We start from the raw sequence: 20316 nt of genomic DNA, 5'->3' as shown, positions 1-20316 counted from the left end.
GATCTCTTCATTTCCATTTTTGTCCCCTAGCCCCATGGACTTTTCTGAACACTGTAGCTGGAGTGAGCCATTTAACAAAGAGAGTCCATTCACTTAGTCCTCTACTCAAAACCCTGCTATGGCTTTGTTCCCATTTCCCCACAGTGAAAGCCAGAGTCCTCTCAATGGTCAGAGCCCCCTGTCTGATCTCATCCACTACCTTTCTTACCCTTGTTGCCTCTGCTCAAGCTACACTGGATTCTGCTTTCTTTGAACATATGAGGTTTGCTCCTGCCTGAGGAGCTTTTCACTGGCTGTTTGTGCCACTTAGATTATCTTCTTCACCCTATATCCACAAGGACAAAGCCTTCACCACATATAAGTTTGCTCACTAAAGATTTCCCTGACCATCTTATTAAGCACTGCAACTTACCTACTATCTCCTCTTTACATCCAACCTGCTTCATCTTGCTCTATATATTTTTTTTCCAGAATACCTACCGTCTAACATACTACTCAATTTTCTTGTTTATGATACATACTTGTTTACTTTCTCCCCATGTGAAAATATACTTTCTAATATGACAAAGAGCTTATAAATTTATGTATTCCAAGCACCCAGCACAGCTTCTGGAATGTAGCAGAAGTCAAATAAACACCTGTTGGATGAATGCATGTTCAAAATAGCAGATGAAAATATTAGTCCTAGAAACATGAAGGACTATAAATAAATCTGTATGCTGATAATGATTGTAAGAGTCTTTGAAATTAAAGTATTAATAACTCAGTGAAAGGAACATCTATAGATATACATTAGTGTATTATCATCTGAGCATAAGTATGAATGTGTCTGAATGTGAACATTTTTCTTTAAGGCTATATGAACACTTAATAAAATTTATTTTCCAAGCATATTTCTCTAGACACAGGGACTAACTGTCCACCTACAGATGAATGGATAAACAAAGACGGCATATGTGTATGATGCATTATTTAGCCTTAAAAAAGAGGAAATTCTGTCACATTTTACAGCATGGACAAATCCTAAGAACATCATGCTAAGTCAAATAAGTCAATCACAAAAAGACAAATAGTATTGATTTCACTTATATGAGATATTTAAAGTAGTCAAATTCATAAAAACAGGAAGTAGAATGGTGGTTAACAGGGACCAGGGGAAAGAGAAAATGTGGAGTTGTTGATTAATGGGTACTCAATTTTAGTTTTGCAAGATGGAAATGTTCTGAAAATCTGTTGCTCAACAATGTAAATATAATTAACACTGTTGAACTATGCACTTAAAAATAATTAACGTGGTACAATTTATGTTGTATATTTCTTACCACAAGTAGAAACAAAAAACACTTTAAAAACAACTAATAGGAAAAAGTACAATTGTCCCATGACCTTTAAACATTTTTTTGTCAAAACATTAAAAACTCTCTTTCAGTTATAAATGTATCAGGAAATGAAAAACTAATAAAACTAGTATTTACTTAGTGCACCAACTTAAACCATTAAACATTAAAGTTGTATTTTTGTAAAAAAAAAAAATTAAAAATGAACAAGAGTAGTTTAAACAGTACTTAACTCCTACTCACCATAACTTGCAGTATGGAACAATAGTATTTTCTATGCCATGACAATTTGTCATACAGCTCTTTAGGTTTGAATCATCTAACATGTTATCCTTTTCACTTTCAATATTGGGAAATATCTCCTAGAGTTTGTTTAGTGTAATTTTTTTTTTTTTTTTTTTTTTTTGCCAGCATCATTCCTTCTGGGACTTCTTGATCCTTTTCATCACAACTATTTTCCTCATTTATTTCAATAAGTTTATCTTCACTGAGTTCCTCTGGCAATATATCTAGATCTACGGGCAGCGTCAGTGTTTTTACACTATAATTTAAGGTGAATGCCTGATTTTGCTGAGGACATAGTGGGAGAGAAGGAGGTCATGGTGCTGGAATCTGATAGCTGAGGTCAGTCATGCTTAGGTGACTAACTTCCAGTAGTAACCCTGAAGAAAGGCTCATGTGAGCTTCCCAGGTTGGCAACACCTTACACATGTTGTCACCTTTTATTTCTGGGAGAGTAAGTACATCCATGTTTGACTTCACTGGGAGGAAACACCTGGAAGCTTACTCTTGGTTTCTCCTGGACTTCACCCCATGCACTTTTTCTTTTTGCTGATTTTGATCTGTATTATTTCATGGTGATAATCATAAACATGAATACAGCAGCTTATGAGTCCTAAATGTCCTAGTAAATGATCAAGCCTGAGGGTGGCTTTGGGGATCCCTCACACAACATGCTACAAGGTAAAGTTATGTATGAAAATGAATAGACATTGTTTGGAACACTGCATTCCATAAACATTAGACCCTGCCCACGTGCAATTATATTCTAATGAAAAATGATACCTGAATGCAAGTAAGGGAGCCCCAACAGAGATCTTATTTACCATGATATGATTGATCACATAGTGTGATGGTTAATACTGAGGGTCAACTTGATTGGACTGAAAGATGCAAAGTATTGATCTTGGGTGTGTCTGTGAGAGTGTTGCCAAAGGAGATTGAGTCAGTGGGTTGGGAAAGGGGACCTACCCTTAATCTGGGTGGGCACCATCTAATCAGCTGCCAGTGCAGCTGGAATATAAAACAGGCAGAAAAATGTGAAAAGACCAGACTGGGATAGCCTCCCAGCCTACATCTTTCTTCTGTGCTGGATGCTTCCTGCCCTCGAACACCTGACTACTCCAAGTTCTTCAGTTTTGGGACTTGGACTGGCTCTATACATACACTATATCTTCCGAGCTCCTTTAAAGAATTGTAGTGTATACACTGTATTATATTGTTAAAGACCCTTCAAGTAGAATAACCAGAAAAGTATTTCTTTGAAATTGCTGCTTAAATATATTAAGTATTGCATTGAAAAGGCAGAGAAAAAATTTTAAAAAGAACATTTAAAAAGGAATTAAAAGACAGTTGCTTTAAAGCCTTCTTTATGGTTTTTAAGTGTTTGTAAGTATTAAAATATTTTAGAATATTTTATTGCATTTTTCCCTAATAATCTGATGTTTTAAAACCAACACTTTTTGCAGTGCAATTATAACAAGACTATTATTAGAGGTGAGAGACTAAGTCACAAACATATGCTCCGTTGCAGTAACTCAACAATATTTAACTTCACAATTCCAACATGAGAATCTGCCATGCTCTGTGGTCTACAGATTTCAGTAATGTGTGGATATTTAAAATATTCAGCATAGAAACTCTTTAAAAACTTTTTTTCTCATTACACAGGAATACTCATTCTTAGTAGATCTTTTTTATTTCAGTAAGGAAAATTAAATAAAATTATCCTGAGCTCACAACCCACAGATTTTTAAAGTGTACCACATATATGTATTGATTTAAAAACTTCTGTATATTTTAATAATTATATTTCAAATACCTTTATGCAAGTATCAAAACAGTCTTTCCATTACTTATGTAGATTACTACAGCTATTACTTGCCTTACTTATGTCCTTAAAATATGAATGTAGATCAATATCTAAATCCATGGTGAATTTTCTACCCCAGCCTACTTTCATGTCATATTTTCCTCTCTAAAAGTTATACAGTGATACCAAAGTAGATGATTTTACTGGCAATTATGCCATCATTGAGAAGTATTAATTAGTATTTGTTACATTTACCCATTTATTTTAAAATTCTCAGAGCTGGAAAAAGATACTAAGAAAAGATGGTAGGGTACTGTCAAACATGGCTAATGTTAATGAACACCTAATTCCAGGCAGGTCTATGTCAAGAGCTCTGAAGGGACTGAGATTTTACTCTACTCGCAGGTTGTCACGTGAGATGGCCCCAGTTTCACAGATTATGGTAGAGACACAAGACTCCTCAGGCAGAGGCAGAAAATACTTTATTACACAGATCAATATCAGTAGCTAGTATATCATTATTCTTTTGTACTAGTCACCTTTCCGCAATTTGTAAAGGGTACCATGAAGAGGATTAAATGATATAAATAGCGAGTTGCTTTGCAGAAGTTCCTAGGGACCTTGAACTTAGAGAACACAAAAGTTTTATAATGGGAGTTTTATATAAAATAAATGTTTTATATAAAGCAAATGTTTGTGGCCTCATGCTGGTCAAAGATTGTATGCATGAGACTGCCTTTTCAAAAGTGCCTCATTCTTAAGATGCATAGAAATAATAGTTATCTATGAATAATTATTGCCCAACAGTCTAATGCTATTATATTTTATTTCGATTTTGAAATATGTTGTTCTATAGTCATATTTATCTGTTAAATTCCATAAACTTATTTAAAACTGCAGTAATGCATTTTCCACAAGTTGTATTTTTCCAATAGTTTCTTCTCTTGCAGTGGTTTTCTCCTTTATGGGCATCAGACTAGCAGATACTAAGTCCGGCCCGACACTGTGAGTCTGCTACTATCTGCACCCATTTCCAATTACACCAGTCCTTTCACCCTCAGAATGGAACAAATGAATCTTTTTCTTTTTCTTCTAGCCATCAAACATGAAGTACTAACTCAACTTTCATTCATTAATTTATTAATTAGCTAAGGTTACATAGAGTAATTACCAAAGTGCCTAGCATAGAGAAGATTTTCAATAAATTGTAAGTACAATTATCATATGCAAGGAACTGCAGTAAGTGCTAGAAGACAGAGATGAATTATTCAACATCCTTGACATTGGAGTGCTTCATAGTCAGGTTATAGAGAAGGACAATTAAAATGCATAGATTCCTACAATATGTTATGAATCAAATTCTTACTTAGGAGAGCAGCTCAAATATAAGAGGCTAGGGCTTGGTAATTATTATAACAATATGTTCTATTTGAAGAGTCGGCTCAAACATCGTGATGATGATGTATTCTGACCCAGATGTAAGGAAGAATACTGGGAAGCAAAAATGGCCTGATTCATATTCATGCCTCAAAGTCCTTCTAGAAAAGTCACATCAAGTAGAGAGAGAAGATTGTATATTCACAAGAATCACATACAAGTGTATGCCTTTGTATTTTGAGTGAAAAAATAATTTTTTTTCAAATAGAAACATGTGTTTAGTCCCAAAATTTGCCACTTCACAGAGAAACTTTCAAAATGGTAGTAAAGAATGATGTAGAATTAGCAAAGTGATGAGAACAGTGTGTAAATGACTAGCAGAATATTTATCTTTTAAAATTCTAATTCCAATGCACTTAGGAGGAGACACGTGTCCTTCACTCGGGCATAAGTACTATCACTATCATTAAAAATAATTTTTTTTAGACAGTCTCAGTATGTTGCCCAGGATGGCCTGGAACTCCTGAGCTCAAATTATTCTTCCATCTCAGCCTCCCGAGCAGCTGGGACTACAGCTGCACATCTTTTTTTTTTTTTAAACAGAGTCGTGCTCTGTCACCCAGGCTGGAGTGCAGTGGCACAATCTCGGCTCAATGCAACCTCTACCTCCCGGATTGAAATGATTCTCCTGCTCAGCCTCCCGACTAGCTGGGATAACAGGCGCCCACAACCATGCTCGGCTAATTTTTGTACTTTTAGTAGAGACGGAGTTTCAGCATGTTGGTCAGGCTGCTCTCAAACTTCTAACCTCAGGTGATCCACCTGCCTCTGCCTCTAAAAGTGCTGGAATTACAGGCAGGAGCCACCGCACCTGCCCTGGTGCACATCATTTTTACCTGGCCATCTCGTTCATATTTGTGACATATTTATTGCCCACAAAGGATTGTGTGAACCTGGGAATAATTTTATATAATTATTTGAAAATTTTAACATATTATCAATATGTATCATTATACTTATCATATGATAGTTATGCCATTTCAATACCATGAACCCTGTCCTTAAGAGTTAAATTCAAGAACAGATTTATTTTTTCAAAAAATTTTTAGTCTGGCCGGGCGCGGTGGCTCACGCCTATAATCCCAGCACTTTGGGAGGCCGAGGCGGGCGGATCACGAGGTCAGGAGATCGAGACCATCCTGGCGAACATGGTGAAACCCCATCTCTACTAAAAATACAAAAAAATTAGCCGGGAGAGGTGGCGGGCGCCTGTAGTCCCAGATACTCTGGAGGCTGAGGCAGGAGAATGGCGTGAACCCGGGAGGCGACGGAGCTTGCAGTGAGCGGAGATCATGCCACTGCACTCCAGCCTGGGAGACAGAGCGAGATTCCGTCTCAAAAAAAAAAAAAATCTTTAGTCTACAGTGTCTCAGTAACGGAGATAATAAACATAGACCTGTTTATTAAAGTGGCATTTCACATTAATAACATTTGTTCAGTTTGGAAACAAAGGAAATTTAGCATTTTTAAGGTTAGAAGAAGTATTTCCACCCAAATACCCTAAGTAATAACACTTAAAAATATAATATTTAAGTCTATTATCCTGGCTTTTCTAAGTGGTTGCTAAAGTTTTTGAATTTTTGTTTTGTCAGGATTAAAATTTAAAATTTTCGAAATTAATTTAGCTTTATTAATTTCTAAAAAATATTAGAAAATAATAAAGCCAGTGCCACTATACTGATGATAAGCACATAGTCTTCTCTTTTCTTTTTTTTTTTTTTTTTTTGGTCGGCATTCAAAATCTTTTTAATAAGAGGGTAGGATCCAGGGTTAGTTTTTGTAGCCTCGGCTGGCCCGTCGGCCTCTGGCATGCTCGAACTTCCGGCCCTTGGAGCGGACGTAGGGTTTGGTGTGGCTGTGCGGGGTTCCTGAGGCCTTACCGAAACGCCGGTACGCCTCTAGGCCCTTGCGAGGACCAGAGAGCAGGACAGTGCCACAGCTCTTGGGGGAGTCCAGGGCCAGCTGGTCGAAAGTGGGGATCTTGCCCCCTGCCCTGAGGATGCTGCTGCGGGCCCGGCTGGTCATGTGCAGTGCACATACTTTAAGTTTGGGCACCTCCTGAACCCGCACGTCATCCGTTATGGTCCCCACAACCACGGCCGTTTTGTTTTCCCAGCCAGGAAGCTTCATCTTCCGGATCATCCCAGAAAGGGACAGAGGCGGCTGGTTGGTGCGACTCATAAACAACCTCTTCAGCATAACCTGGTTGAATGTGGAATTGCTTCTTCTGGCCAGAAACCTGTACAACTTGACCAACAGCTTCAGGTAGATATACTGGCTCTTGGGCTCCTTGCCGCGAACCTTTCGGTCCTTGTTGTGGCAGATGTCAACTCCCATGATGGCGCCTCCTGCTCTGCCAGGTCCGGAAAGCAGCACATAGTCTTTTAAAGAGCATGGAGCTATTTCTTTAACGTGAGTACTTAGGTGAAAATAAATGACCATTTTATGAAACTGCGTTTTAATAAGAAATCAGGAACACGGGTATTTCAGATAATTTAGGAATGTTCACATAATCTCTCCATCTTCTTATATATAGATATCCATGCATACAGATATTTAATAATTTTATTTTTCAATTAATAAAACATGCAACAATGTAATATAATAAAAGTGAAATTGAGTGTATTCTGGGTTTCTTAGAAAAAAATACTTTTTCATATCCCTCTAATATATCATCTATAGCAGAAGACAACAGGAATATGAGATTCACCACTTTAGAAAGAATAAAAGCTCTGTGTAGTAATATAAGTCATTATTCACATTATGACTATTTCAAATTGCACCTTGATTTTCAGGTAGAGATCAAATACTTCTCAATGCAGGAGAAATTTCACAAAAAAGTCTGACAATATGCCATAAGGTGGGAGGGTGGCAATATATTTTCCATCCCTTCTCTGCCCACTCCTCATATACACAGGTATAGATTAAGAAAAAGGGAGAAAAGAGTATAAGAAAAAGTGGGGGTAGAATGGAAAGATAAAGCTGACTTGATTATCTTCAAAACAAAGTATTAAAATAACCAACCAGTACTTTCTTTAATAAAATATTTTGTTACCTATTAAATAAATAAATAATTTTTCCCCAGAAAACTTCCAATCAATTATCATGAAAAAAATATTAAATGAATGGCATGAAAATGACACGGAAAAAAATGTTTCTTACCATTCTATTCAAAAATTTTATGAGCGTCAATGTAAGAAAAGAAATATGGAAGAAAAATATTAATTAAGCCATACAAGTGTCTAAATACCTACAAATGAAAACATTAGTATATGTTCTATCTCTTATTTAAGATTCACTGGAATATCTTGCACAAGACTCGGTATGCTTGCCCAAGTAACAGTATAAAGAGATGCAGACCTTTAACTTTTCCACCACCTACTATTAACAATGTCTCTACATTATAGAGTCAAGTTCTTGCAGCTTCCAAAACAAAGAAAAAAGAATTCTGTTCCCACCTCTTATTAAAATTCAGACTACTATAGGAACCATAAACAATTAGCCTTATATCCATGGCATTAATGCATTATATACACTTTTTTAAAAATTAGGAAACAGAATTATCATTCTCTGAAAGTAGTCAATTTCTTTCTTTCTTTTTTTTTTTTTTTTTTTTTTTTTTTTTTTGAGATGGAGTTTCACCCTGTCACCTAGGCTGGAGTGCAATGGCGTGATCTCAGGTCATTGCAACTTCCGTCTCCCCGGCTCAAGCGATTCTCCTGCCTCAGCCTCCCACGTAGCTGGGACTATAGGCATGTGCCACCACACCACGCTAATTTTTGTATTTTTAGTAGAGACGGGGTTTCACCACATTGGCCAGGATGGTCTCGATCCCTTGACCTCATGATCTGCCCATCTTGGCCTCCCAAAGTGCTGGGATTCCAGGTGTGGGCCACCGTGCCTGGCCCAGTTTCTTTTTAACATATGAGAAAATGTTTAGCTAATCCTTCCTCCTCAGTGGGCCTAGGGAGTTTTTCTCAAGAAACGCAAGTCTCTTGTTACTCAAGGACTTTGGCCAACAGTTCATTTCCAACTTCCTGCCAGAGAGAGGGGCACTTTCACATCAGTATGTGCTCCATAGGCTTAGCTCCTTGGGAGCCAGGACCTTGTTTGCCTTGCTAATTGTTGTAACTGTAATCTCTACAATGGTGTCTGTAATAGAAGTATTTAACAAATACTCATAATGATTTAATGAATATAATCAAAATTTCCTAGGTATGTGCTATATGCTAATTATGGTGAGGATCCTGTAAAATAATTAGCCCCATTATTGCTGCTACCAGGGTGAGGAACATTTTCTCAACAAAGGTAAAATTTATCCCATCTCTTTAGAGAATGATGAAGTACTTACTTGTAAAGCCAGATCACTACAGCAAACAACATGTCAACACCATCCTTGGCCATTTTCCTAAAGTAATTCCCCCGCCCGCTGATATGTCCATCTCCCCATGCATTCATCTATATATGGCCTGTGATTTCTTGTATCTAAGCCAGATTTCCACTGTCTGCCTCCTTCCCCACTTTTCTTCTTTGTCCTCTGACACTACTATCTTCAAAAATACATTGTGTAGACCACTAGTTTATGCATATACTGTTTCTTCTTCTCAAAAAAGAATTCTAGCTTTTTTCCTGAGGGATTGCTTTCCTATCCACCCTCTAAATTGGACTCCACTCATTCTTCTATACTCCATTAATTTGGGGCTTGAAGTGGTCTTAGCATGCCCCTGAATACTCAGTGCAACTTCCAGATCACTGATGCTCCAACAACACTAAATAAAACCTACTTTGAAATTAAGCTCAATCTAATAAATGAGATATTTCTCTTATTATCATTTTCATCTGTCAGTTGCATGGCTTCTCATTATTCAAATACTTCTTTTCTAACTTAAATCTTGTCATCATTCTGGTGTCCTTTGATAATGCAAAATAACATTTCCAGATTTTCAGCTATTTACTCTGCTTACTTTTGTAACACTAACAACGTCGGTTATATTTTCAGTCATCTCCATGACTGAAAGTATTTAGTCATCTCCCAGAAGTATTTATGAAATCCTGAAACTAGCATTCATTCTTCCAACTCTCACATTATCTATTTGTTCTTTAAGCATACTGAAATCTTTAGTTCCTTTACCTATTTACATTTTCCTATTAATTCCATTTAGTTTTCACCTGCTTCCCTAAATAGCTCAGACCTTGTGTCACATTGCTTCAATCAACTATTCTTTTGCCAATACTCTCAAATCCTTTGTTCCAGCCAACTATTCTTTTGCCAATACTCTCAAATTATTTGCCCCATTATCATCTGCAGCCCCAGCCAGGTAAAATCCCAGCCCTACAGTAATCCATTCAATACTTCAAAAATTGATGCATTCAAACCGATTTCATCATCTTCTCCACAAAATTGCTTTTGGTTATACTGCCTATTTCAATAAAGAACTCCAAGGTGCTCAGTTCCAGAAATCTAAAAATTATTCTTAATGCTTCCTCTCTCTAATTCTATATCCAATCAATTATCAAGTCTTTGTAGTTGTAAATGTATTGCTATTCATGGTAGATGTCTTCTTAGTTTGCAAGTCATAAAAACATGTATTTGGGGTGATGAAACAAATGGTCCCATTTACATAGTGTAGAAGAAGGAGGTTTGTATTGGGATCGATAATAAGAGGAGAGAGGTTTCCATTTTTATCCTATTAACTGTAGAGCCACGAGAAGAACTTAAATAAGGGGAAATATAAAAGAAAGGCCTTGAAGGACAAAGCAAGGGTAAGGAAGATAATCACAGTTATGGAACTTGGGGCTTCATAGTTTGTACAAGTTTCTCTATAAAGAATAAAGACCAATAAATTTTTTGAAAGTTATCTGGTATTCAGTAGAAAGCTGCTCCTTTTTCATTTTCCCAACTACCCTCTGCTTTTTTCTAACCTTTAGTAAAAATATATTATGAACCACAGCCCTTTGTTGAAGTCATTTGTTGCCATATTATGTAAAATTACTTTTATTTTCATAGAAGATATCTGAAACGTAAAACTTACACAATCCAAATTCAAGAGAAGGTGAATAAAATTTTACAAAAAGTGTATTCAGTTAAATAGTTAAATAAAACCTTCACAGTGACTATGGGGAACTAGATTGTGTTTACACCTAACTGTAAAGTCCATTTTAAAAATTTCACTGATGACACTGTAAAAAATAATTCTCTATGAATATAAAATGTGATGTCAGGAAAGATCATGATTCTCTGATAAAATAGGATAAGAGTGAAATCAGCAAACAAAAACTAAGTGTCTGTAAAGAAATGCTGTGTCATTTTCTCTAATAAAATAGTCAATACTTTAAATGAGCATAAAAGTCAAAGTGTCATTGTGTTCAATATCCTGAAAGGTACAGAATAGTGCAGGCTAGAATATTATATTCCTGAGGCAGTAATTCACATATATTATATAAAAAAGGGATATTTAAGGACAAAGAGTAGTAACTATCTTTTTACCGATCTAATAAATTTGGATATTAATAAAACAATGTTTAAAAAATATTTGGGAAGAATGTTCAATATTTATTTCAGTTAATTTGGCTATAATTTTACCCAAGCAGCAGCCACAAAGAAGTAGAATAATCAATAACATTTTGAACAATTCAACATTAATATATATTTAAAAATATCTGCTTACTAGTTGTAGGATCCTTGGGGTCCTAGGGTAAGAGAGAGCTAGTCTGATTTGCAGAAACATAGACAAGTTTATTGACATCAAGATGGTGTCCTCCAATATCACAGTAGTGAGTAATGAAATATTGCAAGCAAACATCATAGCAAGAAATAATCACAAACCATCTGATTTCTTTCTGAAACAATACCAGAATGAGGCTGGGTGTATTATTCATCTTGGTACCATGAGTTTCTTAACTTCAGCAAAATAGTGAAATTAAAAATATACATATGTAAAATAAATCACAAAATATAACCTAAACATATCAAATTAGTACTTACATTAAAAATTAAAAATAAGCATTTTATATTGGAAAATATGAAGATAAAAAGTTGATATTTGGACATTAAAAATAGCAAGCTATTCAGTACATATTTGCAAGATTCTTTACATCTTAAGCTTTTTAACCTTCAGATATGAAGATTAGCTCAAATATGGGCTGTAGAAATGCTTCCCAACATAAGTTTGAAATAGCTTACCCTAATGAATGGATAGAAATTATTTGTAAGTAGCTTGTACTATTAATTTTAAGGGTTCATTATGCTTACAGATTTTTGGAAAAGTTGTCTTCTCGAACAATTTTAATACCCCCAACAAAATGACACAAATTATTTTATATATACAATATAAATTTGGTTAAAGAAAATAAGCACACACGACTCATGAATGATTACCATTTTAAAAAACTTTAGCTATTTGAAATATTTACCCTCTGAATAGTATAAAGTAGTATTCCATAGACTTTTTCGTAACTATTCTAAATTCCAATATAGGAAGAGCTATGATTAATTAAAAATTGCATATCAAAATATTATTCCAGGTCAATAATAGACTATGCCTGTTTGAGATGTGTCAGAGGGATGGTTATCAAGTAAGCATACAGAAATCTGTCCTTTACCCTTAGGTGTTCTGTGTCATCAGTCCACTTCTCTTCACTGCCGCCCCATATAACCAGCAAGCAGTTTATCAAATGATTACTACCAAACATACCCAGAACTCTTCTGAGAGGAGGTCTCATCAATTTTCTCCATTTCTTTACAATTGAGTGATATTTGACTATTCCAGACAAATGTCCACTTAGCCCGTTCCTTTAATTAGTTCAGATAGGAGTTAATGAAACAGGTATAGCACAAATAGTGACAGTCCCAGTCATAGATGGAGAATAGGATAAACGACATTTTTGTGACTGATAATTTAAAATCATTAAGTAGGCTTAATTCTTATTTCTCTCAATATATCAAGGTAATCTTCATAGTAGGAAGTAAAATGTACTTGGCTGGTAGTGTAACAGTTCTTTTGATTTCTCATTTGTTTTCCATCCTAAATGGGTTACAGTAAAGCATAAGAGCATTCATGCATAAGTGTTTGAAATACTGAGTTGGAATAAAACTACATACAATATCCGGGTACCTTTTTTAATAATTCTGAACCATTAGGTTCAGGAAGAAGACACAGAATATGTATTTTTCGATAATTTGATGGAAGCCAGATATTAGAAGTTGTGTTTTAGAATCTTTACAGACATATAAGATGCTCTGCCTCTCAGAGTGTTACTTTTACTTTGCAATAAACTTCTTTGCTTACTTTTACTTTGGACTCACAAATTCTTTTTTTATTATTATAATTATACTTTAAGTTCTAGGGTACATGTGCACAACGTTGAGTGGCAAAGTCAAGAACCTGAACCGGCCCACCTACAACACTGGTTTCTTTGCTTTTTAGTTTATTTAGTTTAGTTTTTACTATCCAGTAGCACAGAGGCCACAGTGAAGTTTTTGAGGTAAAAAGAGGTAAACTTTGTGTACTATATAACTTCTGTATTGATCCTTGCACCTGTTACAGAAGTTATTTTCCTGTCAACTCAGAGAAAAATTGGTGTTTCACTTTCCAGGTGATTAGAGTCTGAAAATGTCTCAGGCTTTGAGAAGAGTTACTGAAAAGAGTGATATTTCTATGTCATGGATAATCCTTTCCCCAAATAATAATGTACAATGGTCAGTAGATGAAAACTACAAGAATGTAATTGGTTGTCTACCTACTCATGGATGTTTTAAAACAACTTTTGACACTGCAACTCTGAATTTCTGGTATAATATTTTTTATAAATGTCACAACATGGTTTGTCAAGAAAATTCATATGCTAAAAAAATTTCAAAACAGTGGTTTAACTGAACACTTTAAAAGTAATTCAAAAGACTAATATAAATCAATGCTAGAAATTTTTAAGGCACTATTTCCTATTCTTCATTTTATATGAATTTTATTTTTAGGTAGGTTTCAGAGATGGGGTTTAGAATGTTAGAAAAAAGGGATAAGAGGATTCATACAGTTCATATAAAATCTTTTAAATGAAAATAAATAATATTTTTCTTTTGTATTTTATCATTGTTTTCAAACTAGAAAATAAACACATGATAACTGTCTTATGTTAGTTACCAAAATATTATACTTTCTTTTATTTTGGGTCATCTCTTTATTTAGTTTTCATTCAACAAAACTTACTATCTACCATGCACTATTGTTGGATTTAAATACAAATAAGATACAATGGCTGCTATCAAGATACTCAATTTTAATTACTAGACACAGCAATTACATGTAAATATACAAATTCTACAGTAGAAGCTTAGAAGTATGTTCTGTGGTCAAGGGGATATAATAATTATTATGGCAAGCGAAGAGGGCAAATACAAATGAATTTACAGAGGAAAAACTGTATGAGTTGGCACTGGAAGTGACAAATATAGCTTATAGTAAAAAGTATGAGTTCAAATACAAACTTTACTACATGATAATGGTATGCCCATGAGCAAGGTTTTTATCCACATTAGTCTGTAGTTCCCTCCTCTGTATAATGGAAATGCAAAAGTGTTTTTGCCATAAAGTAGCTTTGAAGATTAAACAAGAAATTTTATATAAAGGGCTTAATAGAATGTTAGGAAATTAGGAGCATTTCATAAATCTTGTGTTTTAACATGAGTAGGAATTTTCCAAGAGGCCAAGTAAAGACAGGGGAATCCACATGGAAGAAATGGTAAAGAGAAAATGATAGGGCTTAGTTAGGTTAAGCATGTACTTTGGTAGAGATCACAATTGGAGGAAAAGCAATGACAATAAATTTGCGATGTCAGGTTAGGATTAAATGGTTAACTATCTTATAAGCCTAGAAAAGGGTAAGAATTTAGTGGGGAAAAAACCTGAATCAGATCTGTGCTTTAAATACAGTAAGAAGAGTTAAATTTTACTGAAGAGATGAATATCTGTATGGAGGCACTTGTAAGTACCCTGAATGATGGGAGGTATGTGGGAGGTTGAAATGATAGGTTTTTATCACCAACTGAGCATGAGAAATAAGAATCAGGATTGCTCTTGCCTCTAAAGTTTGTGTTCAGGCAACTCTGTGAACTCATTTAAGTGAGCTGGAGAAAGATAAAACAAAAACATTTAGTGAAAGGTGTTATTTATAAATATAGACACACAAATGTATCTAACATATGTATATATAACTGCATATTTTTATATATATATACACACACACATATATACACAGAGAGAGAGCTTTGTATCTATCTATCTATCATCTATCTATCTTATCTATCTATCTGTGTTAGTCCATTTTGTGTTGCTATAAAGGAATAATTGAGACTAGATAACTTATAAAGAAAAGAAATTTATTTGGCTCATAGTTCTGCAGGCCTTACAAGAAGCATGTGGCTGGGCGCGGTGGCTCATGCCTGTAATCCCAGCACTTTGGGAGACCGAGGTGGGTGCATCACCTGAGGCCAGGAGTTCAAGACCAGCCTGGCCAACATGGTGAAACCCCGTCTCTACTAAAAATGGAAAAATTAGCTGGGGGTGGTGGTGTGCACCTGTAGTCCCACCTACTCGGGAGGCTGAGGCAGGAGAATTGCTTGAACCCGGGAGGCAGAGGTTGCAGTGAGCCGAGATCAGGACACTGCACTCCAGCCTGGATGACAGATCCTGATTCCGTCTCCAAAACAAACAAACAAACAAACAAAAACAAGAAGTATACTACTGCACTGGTATCTGCTCAACTTAATGGCAGAAGGCAAGGGGAGTCAGTGTGTCATGTGACAAGGAGGGGCATGCCACACTTAAAGCAATTAGCTTTAAACAGGACTCCTTGCAGACACTCTCCAGTGCCAACCCAGAGCCTGGCATCTCCACTGGGTGCCTAGATCCAGAAGAGAAATAATAACCACTGCAGTTTGTCTCTCTGGAAGCCCCATTCCTGGGGATAGAAGCGAGAACCACAACAAGGGAGCACCCTGTGGGTCAAAAGAATCTGATCAGCAGCCCTTGAGTCCCAGAGCTTCCCTCTGACATAGTCTACCCAAATGAGAAGGAACCAGAAAAGCAATTTTGGTAATATGACAAAACAGGTTTCTTTAACACCCCCAAAAGATCACACTAGTTCACCAGCAATGGATACAAACCAAGAAGAAATCTCTTAATTTCCAGAAAAAGAATTCTGAAAATTGACTATTAAGTAGTTCAAGGTGACATCAGAGAAAGGTAAAGTCCCACTTAAAGAAATTAACAAAAAACATACAGGATACAAATGGAAAAACCTCCAGTGAAATAAATAGCATAAATAAAAAATAATCACAGCTTCTGGAAATGAATAGAGAATTGCAAAATTCGCTGAAAAGTCTCAGTGATAGAACCAAACAAGTAGAAGAAAGAACTTCAGAGCTCAAAGACAAGCCTTTTCAATTAACCAAATCCAACAAAGACACAGAAAAAATAATTTAAAAAAATAAAGCCTCCAAAAAGTTTGGAATTACATTAAATGACCAAACCTAAGAATAATTGGTGTTCCCAAGGAAGAAGAGAAATCTAAAAGTCTGGAAAGCATATTTGAGGGAATAATCAAGGAAAATTTCCCCAGCCTTGCTAGAGATCTAGACATCCAAATACAAGAAGCTCCAAGAACACCTTGGAAATTCATTGCAAAAAGATAAGATAATCACCTAGGCACATAGTCATCAGGTTAAGTAAAGTCAAGATGAAGGAAAGAATCTTAAGAGCTGTGAGATAGAAGTACCAGGTAACCTATAAAGGAAAGCCTATCAGATTAACAGCAGATTTGTCAGAAGAAGCCTTACAAGCTAGAAGGGATTGGCATCCTATCTTTAGCCTCCTTAAACAAAAAAAATTATCAGCCAAAAATTTTGTATCCAGTGAAATTAAGCTTCATAAATGAAAGAAAGATCGTCCTTTTCAGACAAACAAATGCTGAGAGAATTTCCCATTATCAAGCCAGCACTACAAGAGCTGCGAAAAGTAGCTCTAAATCTTGAAACAAATCCTCAAAATATTGAAGGATTTTTTTGCTCCTTAGTTCAGTTTATATCCATGTTCTAGTCTCAAGACCAGGAAAAATTAGATATATTGACACATTGAAAGGTGAGGAGAGTGGAATTAATTAAAAGAAAGCTCTCAGAGAAAAAAAAAAGGGGGGGTGGGGTGGAGGGGCTTCTGCCAACAGGCTCCTACCTCACATATTGAATACCAGGCCACCACACAGGAGCTGAAGAGGCCAGAATCCCCTCCATGCATAAAACACAAATTCCCGGTGGCTCCACCCCATTCTCCCCATGCGCAGGCAGGCCCTTAGTCTGAGTCACTCCACATTAATTTATGTTTCCTTACTGTGCGTGTGTTAAAGGATGGAATTTTTCACTGTGGCCATGTTTAGGCAAACTCCCTTTTCACAATGGCCTGGGTGGCATTTGGCTGTCTCCTGTCTCTATCAAAAATATACAAAAATAGAATCTCCTTAAAGCATAAGTCTCACAGGACCTATTAAACAACAAAACAATGAAAAAAAAAAAAGGAATTCAGACAACAAATAGCAAGATGAATAGAATAGTACCTCATATCTCGGTACTAACAGTGAATGTAAATGGCCCAAATACTCCACTTAAAAGATATGGAATGGCAGACTGGATAAGAATTCACCAACAAATTATCTACCATCTTCAAGAGACTCACCTGATACCTAAGGACTCACATAAACTTAAGGTAAAGGGGTGGAAAAAGATATTCATTGCAAATGGACACCAAACATGAGCAGGATTAGCCCTTCTTATATAAGAAAAAACAAACTTTAAAGCAACAGCAGTGTTAAAACAGACAGAAGGACATTATATAATGATAAAAGGACTAAATAGGAAAATATCACAATTCTAAATATATATGCATCTAACAGTGGAGCCCCCATATTTATAAAACAGTTACTACTAGACCTGAGACATGAGATAGATAGCAACACAATAATAGCAAGGACTTCGATATTCCACTGACAGCACTAGACTGGTCATCAAGAAAGAAAATCAACAAAGAAATAATGGGCTTAAACCATACCCTAGAATAAATGGACTTAACAGATATTTACAGAACATTCTACCCAACAATTGCAGAATATACATTGTATTCATCAGCCATGGAATATTCTCCAAGACAAACGATATCATACGCCACAAAATAAGTCTCAATAAATTTAAGAAAACCAAATTATAGCAAGTCCTCTCTCAGGCCACAGTGGAATAAAACTGGAGGTCAACTTAAAAAGGAACCCATAAAATGATGCAATTACATGGAAATTAAGTAACTTGTCCCTGAATGATCACTGGGCCAACAATGAATTCAAGATGCAAATTACAAAATTATTTGAACTGAATGATAATAGTCACACAACCTATCCAAACCTCTGGGATAGAGCAAAGACACTGCTAAGATGAAAGTTTATAGCATTAAATGACTACATCAAAAAGTCTGAAAGAGCACAAACAAACAATCTAAGGTCATACCTCAAGGAGCTAGAGAAAAAAGAACACACCAAACCCCAACCCAGCAGAAAAAAAGAAATAAGCAAGATCAGAGCACAACTAAATAAAATTGAAACAAAAAACGCAAAAGATAAAACAAAAAGCTGGCTCTTTGAAAAGATAAATAAAATTGATAGAGCATTAGCAAGATTAACCAAGAAAAAAAGAGAGAAGATACAAATGAGCTCAATTAGAAATAAAACAGGAGATATTACAACCAATACCACAGGAATACAAAAGATCATTCAGGGCTACTATGCACAGCATCATGTGCATAAACTAGAAAACCTAGAGGAGATGGATAAATTCCTGGAAATATACAACCCTCCTAGATTAAACCAGGAAGAAATAGAAACTCTGAACTGACCAATACCAAGCAGCAAGATTGAAATGGTAATTAAAAAGTTACCAACAAAAAAAAAAAGTCCAGGACTGGATGGATTCACAGCTGAATTCTATCAGACATTCAAAGATGAATTGATAAGAATCCTATAGACACTATACCAAAAGATAGAGAAAGAGAGAATCCTCCCTAAATCATTCTATGAAGCCAGTATCAATAATACCAGAACCAAGAAATGACATAACAAAAAAATAAGAAAACTACAGGCCAATATCCCTGATGAACACAGATGCAAAAATTCTCAACAAAATACTAGCAAACTGAAAGCCATGTTCAAGTGGGTTTCATACCTGAGGTGCAGGGATGGTTTAACATCCACATGTCAGTACATATGATGCACCACATAAACAGAATTAAAAACAAAAATCACATGATCATATCAATAGAAGCAAAGAAAGCATTTGACAAAATCTAGCATCCCTTTGTGATTAAAACTCTCAGTAAAATTTGCATAGAAGGGACATAGTTTAAGGCAATAAAAGCCATCTATGGCAAATCCACAGCCAACTTTAGACTGAACGGGGGAAAGATGAAAGCATTCCGCCTGATAACTGAAACAAGAAAGGATGCCCACTTTCACCACTTCTATTCAACATTGTACTAGAATTCCTAGCCAGAGCAATCACACAAGATAAAGAAATAAAGGGTATCCAAATCAGTAAAGAGGAAGTCAAACTGTTGCTGTTTATTCATGACATGATCTTATACCTAGAAAACCCTAAAGACTCATCCAAAAAGCTCTTAGACTTGGTAAATAAATTCAGCAAAATATCAGTATAAAAAATTAACGTACACAAACTAGTAGTTCTGCTATACATCAGCAGTGACCAAGCTGAGAATCAAATCAAGAACTCAATCCTTTTTACAATAGCTGCAAAAATTAAATAAAATACTTAGGAATATACTTAACCAAGGAGATGAAAGACCTCTACAAGGAAAACTACAAAACACTGCTGAAAGAAATCATAGAGGATATAAACAAATGGAAACACATCCCATGCTTATGGATGGCTAAAATCAATATTGTGAAAATGACTATACTGCCAAAAGAAATCTACAAATTAAATGCAATTTCATTCAAAATACCACCATCATTCTTCACAAAACTAGAAAAAAAAAATCCTAAAATTCATATGGAACCAAATATAAGCCCGCATAGTCAAAGCAAGACTAAGAAAAAAGGACAGATCTGGCATTACATTACCCGCTACAAACTATTAAATATGCTATAAGGCCATAGTCATCAAAACAGCACGGTACCGGTATAAAAATAGGCATATAGACCAATGGACAGAATAGAGAACCCAGAAATAAAGTCAAATCCTCACAGTCAACTGATCTTTGACAAAGCAAACAAAACCATAAAGTGGAGAAAGGAACACCCTATTCAACAAAGTGTGCTGGGATAATTGGCAAGCCACATACAGAAGAAAGAAACTGGATCCTCACCTCTCACCTGATACAAAAATCAACTCAAGATGGATCAAAG

The 20316-nt window shown here is 35.6% G+C and overlaps 1 pseudogene across 1 annotated transcript; it reads right to left on the bottom strand.

Annotated features, from left to right (window-relative positions):
• Positions 1 to 6593: 6593 nt before the first annotated feature.
• On the bottom strand, positions 6594 to 7821 carry LOC103876371 (annotated as a pseudogene). The gene has a single exon (XR_635582.4). The product of XR_635582.4 is annotated as a 60S ribosomal protein L18 pseudogene (transcript).
• Positions 7822 to 20316: the final 12495 nt, after the last annotated feature.

This window comes from Papio anubis, chromosome 10 (assembly GCF_008728515.1).
Source record: "Papio anubis isolate 15944 chromosome 10, Panubis1.0, whole genome shotgun sequence".
Taxonomy (NCBI): Eukaryota; Metazoa; Chordata; class Mammalia; order Primates; family Cercopithecidae; genus Papio; species Papio anubis.
This window is presented reverse-complemented; position numbering and strand designations above follow the sequence as displayed.